The sequence below is a fragment of the Podarcis liolepis genome (genome assembly GCF_965112155.1).
Source record: "Podarcis liolepis genome assembly, chromosome: 5".
Taxonomy (NCBI): Eukaryota; Metazoa; Chordata; class Lepidosauria; order Squamata; family Lacertidae; genus Podarcis; species Podarcis liolepis.
In genome coordinates this window covers 36,387,223-36,403,671 of record NC_139556.1, presented here as the reverse complement: position 1 = coordinate 36,403,671, position 16,449 = coordinate 36,387,223, and the positions used below count along the sequence as shown (strand labels likewise).

General features: G+C 40.4%; 1 protein-coding gene across 17 annotated transcripts in view; it reads right to left on the bottom strand.

The window, feature by feature from the left end:
- The window catches only part of PCDH15 (protocadherin related 15), a 623,360-nt gene that overhangs the window by 438,882 nt on the left and 168,029 nt on the right, over window positions 1-16,449 (bottom strand). For all 17 annotated transcript variants that reach the window (XM_083503000.1, XM_083503013.1, XM_083503006.1 and 14 more), the window contains one exon: window positions 10,357-10,435. The gene's annotated coding sequence lies outside the window, so the exon portion shown is untranslated. The remainder of the gene's footprint in view (window positions 1-10,356; window positions 10,436-16,449) is intronic.

Below are 16,449 nucleotides of genomic sequence, written 5' to 3'. Positions count from 1 at the left end.
GCAGGTGAAAATGGTGACAAGTATCTAAACTTGTTCACTGAAACGACAAACATTCCCCACACCAAAAAATAAAAATAAAATGTTAAATTAAGTTTATGTAAATTTGTTGAATAAGGGACATGGGTGGTGCTATGGTCTAAACCACAGAACCTAGGGTTTACTGATCAGAAGGTTGGCGGTTCAAATCCCCACAACTGAGTGAGCTCCTGTTGCTTGGACCCTGCTCCTGCAAACCTAGCAGTTCGAAAGCCCGTCAAAGTGCAAGTAGATAAATAGGTACCGCTCTGGCGGGAAAATAAACGGCATTTCCGTGCGCTGCTCTGGTTTGCCAGAAGCGGCTTAGTCATGCTGGCCACATGACTCAGAAGCTGTACGCCGGCTCCCTCGGCCAATAAAGCAAGATGAGTGCCGCAACCTCGGAGTCGGCCACGACTGGACCTTTACCTTTACCTTTAAGCAAAACATGTGCTTGCCACACACCTAAAATGTCAACTTTTAAGCTTCAGTGTCAGGAAACAGGTAAAATCCATGTTGCCAGGTATTAATGCAACATTTGCCAAAGTGGCTGAAATAGCAGTTAAGCAGTTAGCAACAGTTAAGGCTATCAGCTGTTAAAACAAAAAACGAACCATGGTTCTTTCTTTAAAAAGCAAAACCACCAAATACTTAGAAAACCTAGGTTTTCAAATCACATTATTTCATTGCTATTTATTTCTGGCGTGTTGCTGATGCTTAGCTTAGCAATAAAGATTGAATCCTGTACAGTTATAATATTCTATAAAACATCTTAAGGAAGAAGCAAAGGGCCTGGTACCTTATCCTTAACTGGATCATACAACTTTTCAAGCTTTTCAGATGAGAGTTCTTAAACAGTTAGAAATCATCTTTCAAGGACAACCATTCTCCTGTTTGATTTTTTTGTCTGTGTGTAATATCTTGAGTAAATGCAATGTAACATGATACAACATTATCAGTAGTAAGACAGATAGGGCAAATCTTAAGAAGTAACTGACTCAGCTTCCCAATGAAAACATGTCAGAGGAACTGATATTTGTTTCCTTGAAAAATCGAAACCGCACAGCACTTTCAAATATATGGTTGCAATGCTGTCACCGTACACAATAAACTGGGTGGACTACTCCATCCCATGGAAATATATCATTTTAGGATTTTGAAGAGTTATTTTTGCAAGGCTGAAATGAAGAAGCACTCCTGAATTCCATAATTTGGGGTGGGAGGGGAGGTGTTCTGTGTTTTCAAAGATAGCTACTTACTGGGTGTACTGCCTGAACCAATGTAAGGAAGCAATTTATGGAAGCATATATATTTGTACCTGTGAAATGTACTGAAAAATGAAGGGGGAAATTCTTCGAGAGAGTGAGCACAGCAAAAATTGATTCTCACACTACTTTCTTTCAAATAAGTTGAAAAATGTGCAGATCTGTATACTGACAGCTGTTTAATTTCAAGGCACGCTTGAGCAAAACCTTCCAGAAGCTGATCCAGGCAATTGTGTCCAAGACCATATTCACATTAACAGATGTGTATTTAATTGACTAGGTAGAAACTACTTAATAATGATATTTTCATAGTGAGGTTTAAATTGTCCTTTGAACCTCTCTTGCATCATTGATTTGAATGTACAATGTTAATACAGAAGAGAAAGCAAGGAAGTGGACTGTTACAATGAAAATTAGCACTATGGCCAATTGATGTAAGTTTTAGGAATGCTGCAAGAAACTTTAGGTTTGCTTTTACAGGCTACTCTGTTCAACACTCTGTGGATAAACTGAACAGTCTCGATAAACTCCTGCCATAGTGTCTATTCTGCTACCTTCTTCCCTTGCAGAGGAATCTGCCACTAACCTGTGGTGACAGGGAAGGCCATGAAGGCTCCCTATTTGATAATCCATCCCTGTAAGGAAGGCCTGGGACCACAAGCCCAAACCTCTCCCAGCATAAATTGTGATGAATACAATCATTTTTCATTATGGACCTTTGAGTCTCCATTCCCAATGCGAATGACCCTGCCATTGTCATGCCCATGAATAATAATAATAATAATAATAATAATAATAATAATAGTAATAGTAATTTATTTATACCCCACCCATCTGGCTGAGTTTCCCCAGCGACTCTGGGCGGCTTCCAATCGAGTGTTAAAAATAATACAGCATTAAATATTAAAAATATCCCTAAACAGGGCTGCCTAAAAGACATCTGTCTTTTAAAGATAAGATAGCTGCTTATTTCCTTCACAGGGCGGGCACCACTACAGAGAAGGCCCTCTGTCTGGTTCCCTGTAACGTCACTTCTTGCAATGAGAGAACCGCCAGAAGGCCCTTGGCGCTGGATCTCAGTGTCTGGGCTGAATGATGGGGGTGGAGACGCTCCTTCAGGTATACAGGACTGAGGCCATTTAGGGCTTTAAAGGTCAGCAACAACACTTTGAATTGTGCTCGGAAACGTACTGGGAACAATGCAGATCTCTCAAGTCTGGTGTTATGTGGTCCCAGCGGCTACTCCCAGTCGCCAGTCTAGCTGCCACATTCTGGATTAGTTGCAGTTTCCGGTTAACTTTCAAAGGTAGCCCCATGTAGAGCGCATTGCAGAAGTCCAAGCGGGAGATGAACACTTCCCTGGTCAAGCGTGCCACAGCCACTTACTGTATACCCATCAACTGCCCCAAATTGTGTAGGACATCCCAGAATTACAAAAGCCAACCTGGTTTCTGATTGGATCCCGGGATGTGCCGTTCTGGCTCCCACAAGAGTGCGGCTCAAAAGACACCCATTTTGGGTGGCTGTGCTCTCTTGTGAGTTAGCTAGTTTCTGTGGGAGCACAGCACCAAAAGACGTGAATCCTGATTTTCCTCTTTAGCATGTTGGAGAGTGTTGTTACTGCCTGTGGAATCTATAGCTCTGTGCCACAGAGTTTGACTTTACAGGTCACGCCTATCTGAGATTATAATTAAGGATCAACAAATCCTTTGGAACAAGCATGGGTTACGGCACAGGGTACTACAGGGCAGGAAAAACAGAGGAATTCAGTGGGATATGTTGTGCAAGTGGATGTACTTTTCTGGTTGTGCAACACATATCTGGATCCAAGGGATGTGTCACTCCCAGGAATGCTGATTAGGGATGTAAGAAAACATTGCTTCCCATTCCATCCTATATTTGTTTCATGCAGCGTGGTTTCCTTTCCATAGCAGTTCATCCTCCACCAAAAGCTTTATTTGTCTCCATTTGCACAGTGGCAAAATTATGTAAGTTACATAATTATGTAGGTTACATAATTTACATGATTAATGCCAATCATATGCACTGGATTTTTCTGACATCCAGTGAAGCAGTGAACACCAGCAATTTCTGCTCCCATTTTTACCAGTATTCTCCAAAATCCCAACTGCTGGTACTAATTTTATTGCCTGATACCAATAAAACCCTGTTTGGGAAGATTCACTACTGATTTTATGAATAGTTTATTGGCTTAAAATTTGTGATTCTGTGTTGAAATTTTCAAGTGTGAAATTTAACTTAAGCTGTATGGAAGTATTTCGCTTTTAAAAATCGCTAACAAGGCGTCTTGTTTTTAAATAAAATGCAACAAGAAGGAGAAAAGTTATTAGCAACACGTTGGTAGGATCCGTCCGCAACCAGAGGTACCACTGTAATGTGTTTGTTAATACTAAAGGTGTCACAAACTCTAACACTGGGTGGAGGCAGGGGAATCAATAGGGGTTTCAGATATAACATCCCCAGCCCAGCAAACTATGGTTTGTTGAAGCAGGAGAAAGAAGAGGGAAGCACCACAGCCAGTGCAGTAACAAAAACAGAGGCTAGTCACACAAACAGTGCCAGAAATAAGGAATAAGGAATGTTAATAAACATGTCAATTGCCCAATAAAGTGCAGATGAAATCTTCCTTGGGGGCACAAGAATATTATTTTGTTTGAAAACCTGCTGAAGTACAACCGACAGCTTGGCTTGCTTCTGGAATCTAACCTCAGAAACACTGCTAACGTAAAATCATGTGCTTTTTCTGATTCTGTTTCACAAGCAAGCGTGACTGTTTTAGTTCCGTTGGGAGTTCCTTCTGTCCCCTTTCCCTTTCCATCATCATCATCATCATCTCATTCTGCTCTATCTGTAGGTCTTCTGCAACCCATAGGAACCCCAGAAGGTAGTGTGAACCTGCTCACATTAAATCAAGAAAACATCAGAAAATATCCAGATATTCTGTGCATGGGATTGTACTTCAGCTGCAACAGAGCAAGCTACTATTTGCATCATTTCAGCTAAAGCCAATCTACAGGACCAGGTTGTTAGATACAGTGCAGGAACAGGCAGGCATTCAAACTTCTTTTGTTCCAGTTGAACAAGCACAAGATTAAAACATTTTCTCAAACTGCTTGAAGCTTTGTCTAAGTACTGCTTTCCACACAGGCAGGTCACCTTATAAATTACATTGGCACTTTTAGAGCACTGCTGAAACCTGGTGTTAAATTGGCACCCAGTGATGGAGCTCCTAAAACATTTTTCTGTTAAAGTGACAAAAACAGAACTCCCATTATATATCATGGCATTGATCAAACAAACTGCCAGTATTAAGAACACTCTTCCTGACTTTAAGATGTTAAAAGTTCAACAGAGCTATGTTGACTCCCGACGAAGTAAACCCATGTAACAAAATGCAGGGATGGATTTTAAACAAGGGGTACTGGTACCTAGCTACTATCTGCTTTTGAAAAGAGTGGCAACACTGATCATTGTTACAGATACGATACAGATTTATTTTGGTGTTAATATTTGAAGGTAACTCATTTAGTATCACTAAGTATATAGATATAATAAGAATTCACTTGCCCACGCAACTGCATTATGTGACCCATGAGAGCGGCAAAATAACCAGACCGTACAACGGTGATGGGATAAAATCAGGCCAAATCTTTACTGACAGCAGCAGGCGGGGGAAGGGTTGGAATGGCATTGGGTCCCAAAACCAGTTCATCATTCCACAAGCCCCATGTTGATGGAATGGATCCGCTGGGTTTGGATCACTCCAAACCTGAACAACGGGAGTTGGCCAGTGTTGAACCGTGCTGTGGTGCAAGTCAAGCAAGCAAGGTTTCACTGGGGGACCAGGGTACAGATTCCAACCAGGCAGAGACCAAACCCATGCTTGGGTTTATCAATCCTCCCCTCAGGCCCCTTATGGCAGCCCCCTATACTATGTTGATCCTGCCATTTCCACCCTCATACAATGTTCTTCCACCCAACAAAGGAAAACCATAATTTTACTGAGAGAAAGGCGGGGGGGGGGGGGACCCAACCAAGTGCCAATCAGGTTGCGAGAGGAAAAAATCCTTTCTGGCCCTCTTGCCCAGCGACCCAAAATTGCTCAGTGAAGGCTCTAACCTGATAAGCTCTCAAAGCAAAATGGCTGTGAGCTCCAAGGAAAGCAGCCTTATAAAGGCTTTCCCCTACTCTTTGCAGCAAAGGCTCATGGGACAGCTTTTTCCCATGATTCCATCACATAGAGAAGATAACTGGGCAAAACCTTGGTCCATTGTGTTTTCCTATTTCTCCTGCCATCCAGCATTAGTTTAGGAAGGGGCCAAACCTGTCACTAACCCCACATTCCTCTGAAGCAAATAATTGCCCCTAGAGAGGTCAAAATAAACACTCCTTCCCCATCCTGAAATGTTTGTTGCAATTGTGCTTAATTCAACCTGCTGTGCTGTGTCATGCACTGGCAGAGGAAGAGGAGTGCGGGGGAAGCAGCACGATCCCGGAAAGGTGCCATTGCGGCTACCCCCTGCCCCCATGATGCGTGCCAGCCCCGCCCGTGCCTGCTTTCTGCCCCCCATGCCGGAGCATGAAGCTCCGCCACTGGTGCCATGTGTGTCTGCGTGCAGGTTTGCATGCATGTGCACAAGTACACAAATGAATGAACACACACACATACATAGAGAAGCACTGGATATGCATTGTGGATAGCTCAGTCAGGACAGCGTGAGACTCTTAATCTCTGGGTCCTGGGTTCAAGCCCTGCATTGGGCAGAAGATTCCTGCATTGTAGAGGGTTGGACTAAATTACGCTCTGTGTCCTCAACTATGTCCCTATAGGAATGAATGGCAACTATTCACTTGTGTGGGAGAAAGCCAAATATGTATTTGGAGCACCATTAAGGTAGGGGCTAAGCCTTCTGCATCCTCTCACAGTTAATCCATTTAATTTGTCCCCTAAGAAATCCAGCAAAATTCATAAATACTCCAACCAGGGCTTGCTCTGGCTTTTTGGCCACCTCAGGGTGCAAGGAAATGTTGGGAGTGTGGGATGAACTGGTGGAAATAGTCTCTAGATAAACTATAACCATTACTTGCCAACTTGGTGGGTAAAACATCTAGCACAGATCAGCTATGAAGGATAGAGTTCTTGTTTCAAATGATAGTCAGCTGCTATTAAAAGCAAGATAATCTAACAGCCACCTGACCCTCATCCTTTAGTAAAGCTTTGACTTAAGTGTAACAGAGGAAGTAACTTATGACATAGACCCGCATCTTACCAGTAGAGTAAGGCTCTCAAGTGTGCAATATTAAGCAGAACTTATCAATACGCATTCAAGTGGTCTAGACGTAATAAATTGCCCTCTAAAATGTAATTTAGGCAAATAAGAAAAGTTCCTGTGCAAATTCCCAGCAACTGAGCACACTTGTCAGTTGTGCCTATAGGATTACCAAATTGCCCTCCAGCAGCCTTCTTAACAACAAACAAAACATTCCTTTTTCTAACATGTGACATTTTTCTTCCAAAAATGTACAAAACAGATTTTTACGTGTAACTAAGAAGCTCGTTTTAAAATATAAGCTAGGGCTACAATGCATAATCGTCTCTTTCTTTTATATATATATCAGTGCCTAGGACTTGCTGATCGTATGGTCGGCGGTTCGAATCCCCGCGGCGGGGTGAGCTCCCGTTGTTCGGTCCCAGCTTCTGCCCACCTAGCAGTTCAGAAGCACTCTTAAGTGCAAGTAGATAAATAGGTACCGCTTTATAGCGGGAAGGTAAACGGCGTTTCTGTGTGCTGTGCTGGTGCTGGCTTGCCAGCTGCAGCTTCGTCATACTGGCCACATGACCCGGAAGTGTCTTCGGATGGCGCTGGCTCACAGCCTCTAGAGCAAGATGAGCATGCAACCCTAGAGTCAGACACGACTGGCCCGACGGGCAGGGGTACCTATATATATATATATATATATATATATATATATATATATATGAAAAATAATAAATAATTCATATGCATTGCTTAAAACCATAACAACCCCAATATAAAACAATAAAACAGAGGGATAGACACAATGCAGCAAATAGCATGAGAAACAAAGCTTAAATAAATAAACAAAGCATAAATAAAAACAAACTAATTAAAACCTGGTAGCTGACCCTTCAAATGTCATAATTAGCTCTACCAGTCATTTAACTAGATTTAAATTTCCATCATACTGGTTTCTAGCTATAGTTTTGTAGGTAACTGCTGTCCGTAATTAAATATACAAAAATAAAATTGAGGAAATAGAGACAATCAATTCTGTGATATTTCACATTTGCAATGTAAACTTTGGCTTGTGCCCCAGTATACTGGGGCTCCCACTTGTGGAGTGTTATGTTCTGGGCCCCTAAACGCATAAGGCGGGGAGCACCCTGTAAAAATCGCATAAAGTGGGAGCACCCTGTAAATGCTCCTTAAACACCCTCTCTGCCACTCTTTCTTCAATCCATGCAAAAAATACTGTATCCAAAAATATGTAAATGTGGGGATGCCTGTATTAATATCCTTACATGAAACCTATTTTCTGACCTATTGACCAGTGGTAGAAACTTAGATTGTATGGTATCTTTGCTAATATCAAGAAATATAGAAAGCATTAATTGCAACCAAGCAAGAGTGAGTTCCTTTATCAAACAAAGTGTACTAATTTTAAATAAGCAATCCCCTGGGTCTGGTTTATATTTATACCGGAGGTATAAAGAGATGCAAAATTTTCCTGCATAAACACATCATTTCTACACAATTTAAAATCTTTCTTGGCTAAAGCAGTATCCCCTTGGGGGAAAAATAATTGCGTAGGTTGTCAAATTTCTGAAATAAATATGTCATATTTTGATACCAGGATTTATCCATCAATGGACTAAATGTTCATTGTTCCTGATAGCATAATTTTGCCAAGCAAAGCTCTGGCACTCTTTTACATTTTAGAGAATAATTAAATATCTGCTGAGAAATCTTCATGGACCAAATAAACGATCCTGTCTCCAGCCACAAACACTGGATTGGTGTATATCGGGTGAGGTGTGTGAGAGTTTTTACCATTAATTTAGTATTCTATTTTGGATACCATCAACTAAAGCTTTAATGTAAGATAAGAAAAACTGTTCCTTCATTCATCTCAATCACTACAGGCAATCACAAGAAGCAGCAAAAGCCCAATAGAAGCTATTCAGTTTAGTTCAAAAGGAATCAGTGATAGAGAAAGCAATTGTAACTCATATTTATTATAGCATCATAGAATTGTAGAGTTAGAAGGGACTTCAAGAGTCATCTAGTCCAAGCCCTTGCAATGCAGAAATCTCAACAAGATCATACATGACAGGTGGCCATCTAACCTCTGATTACAAAGCTTCAAGGAAGGAGAGTTTTTTACCGATTACATCTGGGTCTAATCTGAAGCAAAAGTAAAGGGAAGGGAAGGATTTGCATTTCCCAGTACAAGAACAAAGTGTGTATCTCCTCTTCAAGGAATATTCATGTTCTCCCATGGCATGATCTGAAGGCACTACCTTGCTGAAGCTAAGCACTTCTAGGTCTGCTACTCAATGCTTGGATGGGTGATGGTTTTGGATTCCTTGATGAAACACAGTGGGATATGATGATGATCATTTCCCCCTTTGCCTGTGAGCCACTAGCACAAGTGTGACTAAAATTTGAGCCTCATCTTCCCATTTACTTTTAATATTTGAAGCAGCCTTCAGAGCAGCTGAGATTAAAAAGAACACTGTCATCCCTTTCTCTATGCCTATATTAAAGTTTTGGAAATACAGCGGTACCTCGGGTTAAGAATTTAATTCATTCTGGAATTAACCTGAGGTACTGGAATTAACCTGAGGTTCTTAACCTGAGGTACCACTTTAGCTAATGGGGCCTCCCACTGCCACCACACAATTTCTGTTCTCATCCTGAAGCAAAGTTCTTAACCCAAGGTACTATTTCTGGGTTAGCGGAGTCTGTAACCTAAAGCATCTGTAACCTGAAGCGTCTGCAACCTGAGGTACCACTGTATGCAGGTTCACTCAGTTTAAGCCCCAGAAGATTAATCAACAGGGTTTGTTTGGCACTTTTTTTAAAAAAAAAAATGTTTGATAAATAGACAGGGACAAGGAACAAACTGGACACAAGAAGGACCAGCCATTCTGGCTGCTCATGTCCCAGTGCATCTGCCTCATTCCTATCGAAGTGGTCAGGTGAGATTGGGCTATAATATTTAACACTGATATATCCATATGGACTTGGAAGGAAGGAAACTGAGCTCCCTTTACCTCCATTTGACTTATGATATGTTTCTATGCTGTGACTTAGCATGTTTCTGCCAACCTGGCTCAGTCATGAGAAATCAGTCGGCCTGAAAACAAACGTGGTTCATCATTTGAGCAATGAGTAAGACAGAGGGGTGGAAAGGTTTGTCTCAAGTCACCCATATAGAAGTTTTCTTGAAAAACCCTAACTACCCTTCTATTTTAAGAAGTGGACAGATGTGTGCATAACCTGTGACTGCCACATTACATCCCATTTGGCTCTCAGTAAGTGCAAGGATTGTAGGGACGCAGGTGGTGCTGTGGTTTGAACCACAGAGCCTAGGACTTGCCGATCAGAAGGCCGGCGGTTCGAATCCCTGTGACGGGGTGAGCTCCCATTATTCGGTCCCTGCTCCTGCCAACCTAGCAGTTCAAAAGCACGTCAAAGTGCAAGTAGATAAATAGGTGCCGCTCTGGTGGGAAAGTAAACGGCATTTCCGCGCGCTGGTCTGGTTCACCAGAAGCGGCTTAGTCATGCTGGCCACATGACCCGGAAGCTGTACGCCGGCTCCCTCGGCCAATAAAGCGAGATGAGCGCCGCAGCCCCAGAGTCGGTCACGACTGGACCTAATGGTCAGGGGTCCCTTTACCTTTACTTTAAGTGCAAGGATTATGAATATAAATAAAAACATATTCGTTTAACTCTTCGTGCAAAATGTAACATATGCTCTCTGACGTTAAATAAACAAAAAGATTCAAGCTTCTGAAACATTTCCTCACCAAGACTCTGGAGTCATGATGTTGGGTTGAGCTTCACTGCAATATGGCATTCTGTAGTTTGTCCACCATTGTTGCAAGCCTGTGGATAAAAAAAATCATATATATTTTTTAAAAGTATGGTAGCAAAATGGTGTTATGTTATAAATGCATGCAGTAGCAAATACAGAACAGTCTTAACGATAATTCATTTGATCGTATATAATTTTTGTGGTACTTGCCAACTGTAATAAAAAGAGGGCCTCCTTTTAATCCAAGTCTACATACTGAAGACTGGCGCAAAAGCAACAGCACTTCTTTCTTATGGTTGAGTTATTTAATATCTTTATTTCACTTTACTGTTACAATTTGGTACTTTTATCCAAAAAATAACTTTTTTCCTGCTTGGCAGGGGGTTGGACTCGATGGCCCTTGTGGTCTCTTCCAACTCTATGATTCTATGATTCTATTCTATGATTCTTTTATCCACAACATATGTGTATGTGTGTCCAGTATTTAAAGTCATTACAATAAAATTTTGACAGGAGCCTTTATGGATTTTTTATTCAAGACACCGAACCAAGAAGCTGTAGGAACAGTATTTTATTCTAGTTCTTTAAAATATATATATAATAAAAAAGATCAAGATAAATGTGAAGCAGCAAAGTATTCCTCAGTGACTACCCAAAAGTGGATTTATTTCCCTCCCTAAGCTATTTATAAAACTATAGTAATATTTAATATTTAATGTTAATATTTACATGAATATTGTACAAAACCCTGTAAAGTCCAGATACTTGCACTTGTAAAATAGGAATACTTGATATATGCCCTAAACATCCTTGGTATTGTTCAAATGTCATTCATATTTTGTCCATTAGGGTCCACGCAAATTAGTCAGTATATAGCCCAATTTCACATACTGTCTTATTGAGTGGGTGGCAACATGCCCTTATGTGCTTGCCTCTCAAGGCAGAGCTCTATTCTGACTTTCTTCACCAATATAAAAGGACCTGTTTCATTATATATTGCAAGCGGTGATGTTGCCATAATCCATAAACACAAGGAGCTCATATGTATCACAAATAATCATTTCCCCCAGAAGTAAATCAAGATTCTGCACGTGTGCTCAATATTTAGCACACCCAAACACCAGGTCACAGTATCTAAAATATTATTTGCTTGAAAACATTTTTTTTTATTTTACAGACAATAATTTCAGCAATATAAGAACCTAAAGTCAAATGTCCCCACAAAAAAAGAGAAATGTGCTTATGTGTACCCACGTAGCAAGGTCTGCTGCAGAATCTGCTAATCAGCTGTGAAATGTGCCCAATGCACTTTCCTTTTTGTGTGGTAAGAGCACTTGTGCTTCTAAAGAGCTCTCCTTAAAATTCAGTGCCACCAGCTATTGAATAAATTTATCCAATGAAGACCCAAGCAGCTCACAAACACTAAGGTTATATCTGCAATGAGTGTTTATTTTCAGAATGAAACCACTTTCTCAAGAAGGGCTTTTTAGGGGCAAAAATATATGCTCAGTCTCCACAATCCTATAAGAAAATGTTGCATTTATCCAGCCTTAATGTCAGTTAAATATACTAAGATAAGACCTGATGAAGAATATTGAAAAAAGAGAAGGAAATGGTTCTGTAAGCATACCACTAAAATGTACCACTTTCCACATGCTCTGAAAAAAATATTTGAAAAGTAGATTATAATTAATTACTAAGAAGGAAATTATAACATAACAACATAACATAACCCTAAGGAGCTGCATCTCTGAAATCAGTTCATTGTGGAATTAACATAGAGATTCCACACATGGTAATTTAATTTAGTGATGTATTAACAAGCAGTGTTCTTTCCAATGCTCAAGATTCATTCTGTTATGCTGATTCACAAATAAAGATCAACATATGTCCTTGGCAACTTAAAATGAAAGTTTATTACCTACAGGTTCAGCCCATGACATTTGTTCTTATTGACTCAGAATGGGCAATTACTGAGCAATATCATCTTGAAAAACCTCTCTGTGAATCACCCCATTAGCTTCTCCAGTCTGTCTGTCTGTCTGTCTGTCTGTCTGTCTATATCACTAGTGAAACCGTGATTCATAAACTCCATGTCCCCACCCCATTACGAAGGCCCCCTCAATCTGCTTGTAATGTTCTTCCCACATGCAGGCTGGGTGGCAATACAACTTGACTGTCTGGTGTCTAGATCTTTGCTCTATGCTGAGTCAAATCCTGTGAACTGAAACATTTTAACTCACTTCTGTCAATATGTAGTTTTGGCTTCTGTACCCCACCCTGAATGACATTAAAAGGTTAACTTTATGTATGGATGTACGGTCTCCAAGGTTGGTTTCTTCACAGAGGTTTATTAGTAGTAGGGTGTACTTGTGCATCATTCATGCAGAAGAAGGAAAAGGCACTTGCTGAAAAATCTGAATGCCCTCCAAGCAGGATAAAAAGAAGCTGTACCAACTCGAGCAAAGCAGAATTAAGTCTTTCCCATGGACTTCCCCATAGTTGGGCAAAAGAACAGAGGAATAATAGAAAAGGAAATATTTTTAAGGCCCTTAGGTGCACAAATAGACAAAACACTACAGGTATACAACTATGTAAGTTTCAAGGAAGTGCCTTGAGGCAAAAAGCAGTGTTGCAGATTTCATCTCCATTAAAAAACAACAATAACACCACAAATCTAAAAAAATCCACATCTGTTCAAGTTAGAGGATTAAAGTGAGCAGGGAACTCACAGCACAGTCAGAATACAATGAAGCATCATCAGCAGTATTGGTCAGTGAATCACTCCAAAGGTTTATCTGTCCTACAATAAGCCTTGAAGAGATATAGAATGCAGATTTCGTGGACACCTACTACGCCAAACTCAGAGAGACAGGGCAGAAGGCTATCTGCTATTGTTAGCTGCCTTTACCCAAATACTTGCCAAAAACAACATCCAAAGTACCTTTTTCTCAAGTTGGCCCAAGCCCTCTCCTGTCACTGGTGATTTCTGCCCCCAAAGTGGACAGAATGAGATTACACCCAGAGCTGACATGAGGGTGGTCATGCAGCCTGTGCTTGTTGCTGCTAGCCCAACACAATCTCCTGTTATTGGTCCTGGGGCCAAAGTGTTAGCTGAAGAAGAAGGAGAAGGAGAAGAGGAGGAGGAGGAGGAGGAGGAGGAGGAGTTTGGATTTGATATCCTGCTTTATCACTACCCGAAGGAGTCTCAAAGCAGCTAACTTTCTCCTTTCCCTTCCTTCCCCACAACAAACACTCTGTGAGGTGAGTGGACCTGAGAGACTTCAAAGAAGTGTGACTGGCCCAAGGTCACCCAGCAGCTACATGTGGAGCAGCGGAGACACGAAGCCGGTTCCCCAGATTACGAGACCACCGCTCTTAACCACTACACCACACTGGCTCTCAGTGCTCAGCCATATCCCCAGGGCAGAACTTAAATATGTGTTGTTGGGAGAGATGGACACTAGATAAGGGCAATTCATGGCTCAATGGTTTTGACACTTGGGCATCCCACAGTGGATTGCTTACCTGCTGCTGAATGTCCACAAATGATACAAGGGAAAGGGGAGGTGAAAGGGGAGAGCTGAGGAAAGGATTGGGATTAGGAGAATGGAGGGAGGAGAGGGATCCTGTGTTCTTCAGAGAAGGTATATCTGAGAGTATGCATATGTGATATAGACAGATGGTTGCATGGGAAAACATAGGAGGTTGGGTGAGGGAAGAGGGAAGGGAATTTTTACAATATAATATACAAATACAAATATAATTCTCCACTTGTAAATATAATTTTTATGAAGATTTTAACTGGAATTATATGACTCAGTAAGCACTTGGTTGCAAAGCCAGTTTAACAGGGCATTCCAAAGTAACAAGGTGCCCTACATTCATTAATTTTCAACAAAAGCTTCACTTACAATAAAACGATTCCAGAAATACTCCCAGGGTTCTCATTATTGATTACTATCTACAGCAAAACAAATGAGCCCCTCATACAAACTATCCTATTAATCCAGGTTTCTTCAGATTGGAACTCGTCTAGGTGATCATGATATAGTACCAAAGGTGTTTTTTTTTAATAAATAAATAAATAAATAAAATAAAAGGTAAGATACATGCTATGCAAAAGTGACATTTCACTGTAACAGATTAAAAACCTCTACAGTACTTAATTCACTGAAATCCCTTTCCATATCAAGGCCTCTATCTGACAATAAAAAAATCTAGTCATTTTCAAATGCTTAAAATTGAAGATTTTTTTCAGTAATTCAACAGCTATCACCTTTCCCACTTTGCACTGGAAGCCTTTGCTATTTTATATTGTAGATGAAAAAATTATTATTCTAAAAGATGGTTCACTTCACAAAGGTTGAAAAATGCATTCAGGAATTGAATAGGCAAGGGATAGCCTTAACTTGTCAACTTATCTTCTTTGAATATATTTAATACTTCTCAAAAGTTGTCACTCTTAAGGCAATTAATAGCACAATCCTACACATATCTATTCAGAAGCAAGTTTCACTGAATTCAATGGGACTTAGCCCCAAGTCAGTAGGTACAAGACTGCAACCATTCTCCTTTCCTTTTGATGAACGTTCTTTATTGCTTATACTTCAGCTCCATAAAACGAATATTAGGCTGAGCACATGATTATTCCATGACAGTATTTCCCTTAATTTCTATTGCAATGATTGAAGTGACACATTTTTCACTTCACTTATAGTTGGCCATAGAAAAGTCATGTAAAATCTAGGGGAGTGTTAGTAGACCACAAGCTAAACATGAGTCAATGGTGTGATGCAGCAGCAAAAAAAAAGCTAATGCAATTCTAGGCTGCATTAACAAAAGTATAGTGTCCCAAAATCAAGGGAAGTAATAGTACCACTCTGTTCTGCCTTGGTCAGACCAGTTGGTCCAGTTCTGGGTGCCACAGTTTATGAAGGATATTGAAAAGCTGAAAAGTGTTCATATTAGGGTGACCAAGATGTCTGGAAACCAGGTTTACAAGGAACAATTGAGGGAGTTGAGTATGTTTAGCCTGGAAAAGAAAAGGCTAAAGATAGTCATCTTCAAATATCTAAAAGGTCACATGGAAGATGGAACAAGCTTGTTTTTTTGCTTCTTCAGAGGGTAGGACCCAAACCATTGGATTCAGGTAACAGGAAAGTAGATTCTGATTAGACTTTCTGACAGTAAATGCTGATCCCCACCTCCAATTCATAGTCTTTTTTTCACAGTTCGTTTGCATTTGCTACGAGACCCTGTTTTCAGAGACATTATGCAGCTAGGGGAGAAGAGAGAAAAATGGGCAGATGGTGAACTTTTGTCCTCAAATGCACCCATATACTTTCTTCCATATTTTGCCGTTCATTCATTTGGGAAATAATATAAAATTATTAATAAACAATATAGGGGAGGCAGAACCTTCTACCTAATCACAAAACTGGGTCGCTAGTCCTTCTCCAGCAGGTAACCCACAGTATTTGTGTATGCACATAAGATGTAGCGGCTATGCCATAACCGCATATGAGAAGCAAGGGAGCATAAAGGTTTCTGCCATAATTTTTCTTAATATTGAAACAGAAATGAAAACAGATGGATCCTCCCTTTCTTTCAAAAGGGTCTTTCTTCTGCAAAAGGGGATAATAACTCATACTGCTTAAGACTCCCTTTCTTTTCAGAGTCATAGGAACAACAGCAGAAAACTGACACGTTGTCTTCTAGGTAACTTAAAAAATGCATATACAGTAGTGGTACAATAGCCAGTTATAGTTTTTGATGTGAATCAGTAGGAAGATATATTAATTATATTTAATCCTCCACAGACCTACATGTGTGGGTTAATGGACAAAGCAAAAAAATGGCTGGTACCTGTTTTGTTTTTTGTTTTTAATAAAAAAAAGTCATGTGGCTAGCACACAAAGAGTCCAAGTAGCAGATCATTGAGTCTCATCATGAGGCAGATTAATGAAGCATAGGAATAGGGTATTAAACCTTGTATTTCCATTCAGCTGCATGGAGCAGCTGAACCCATCCCCTCTTCAGCTGAACCCATCAACCCTCATGCAGTGAAGCAGACCACACTTTG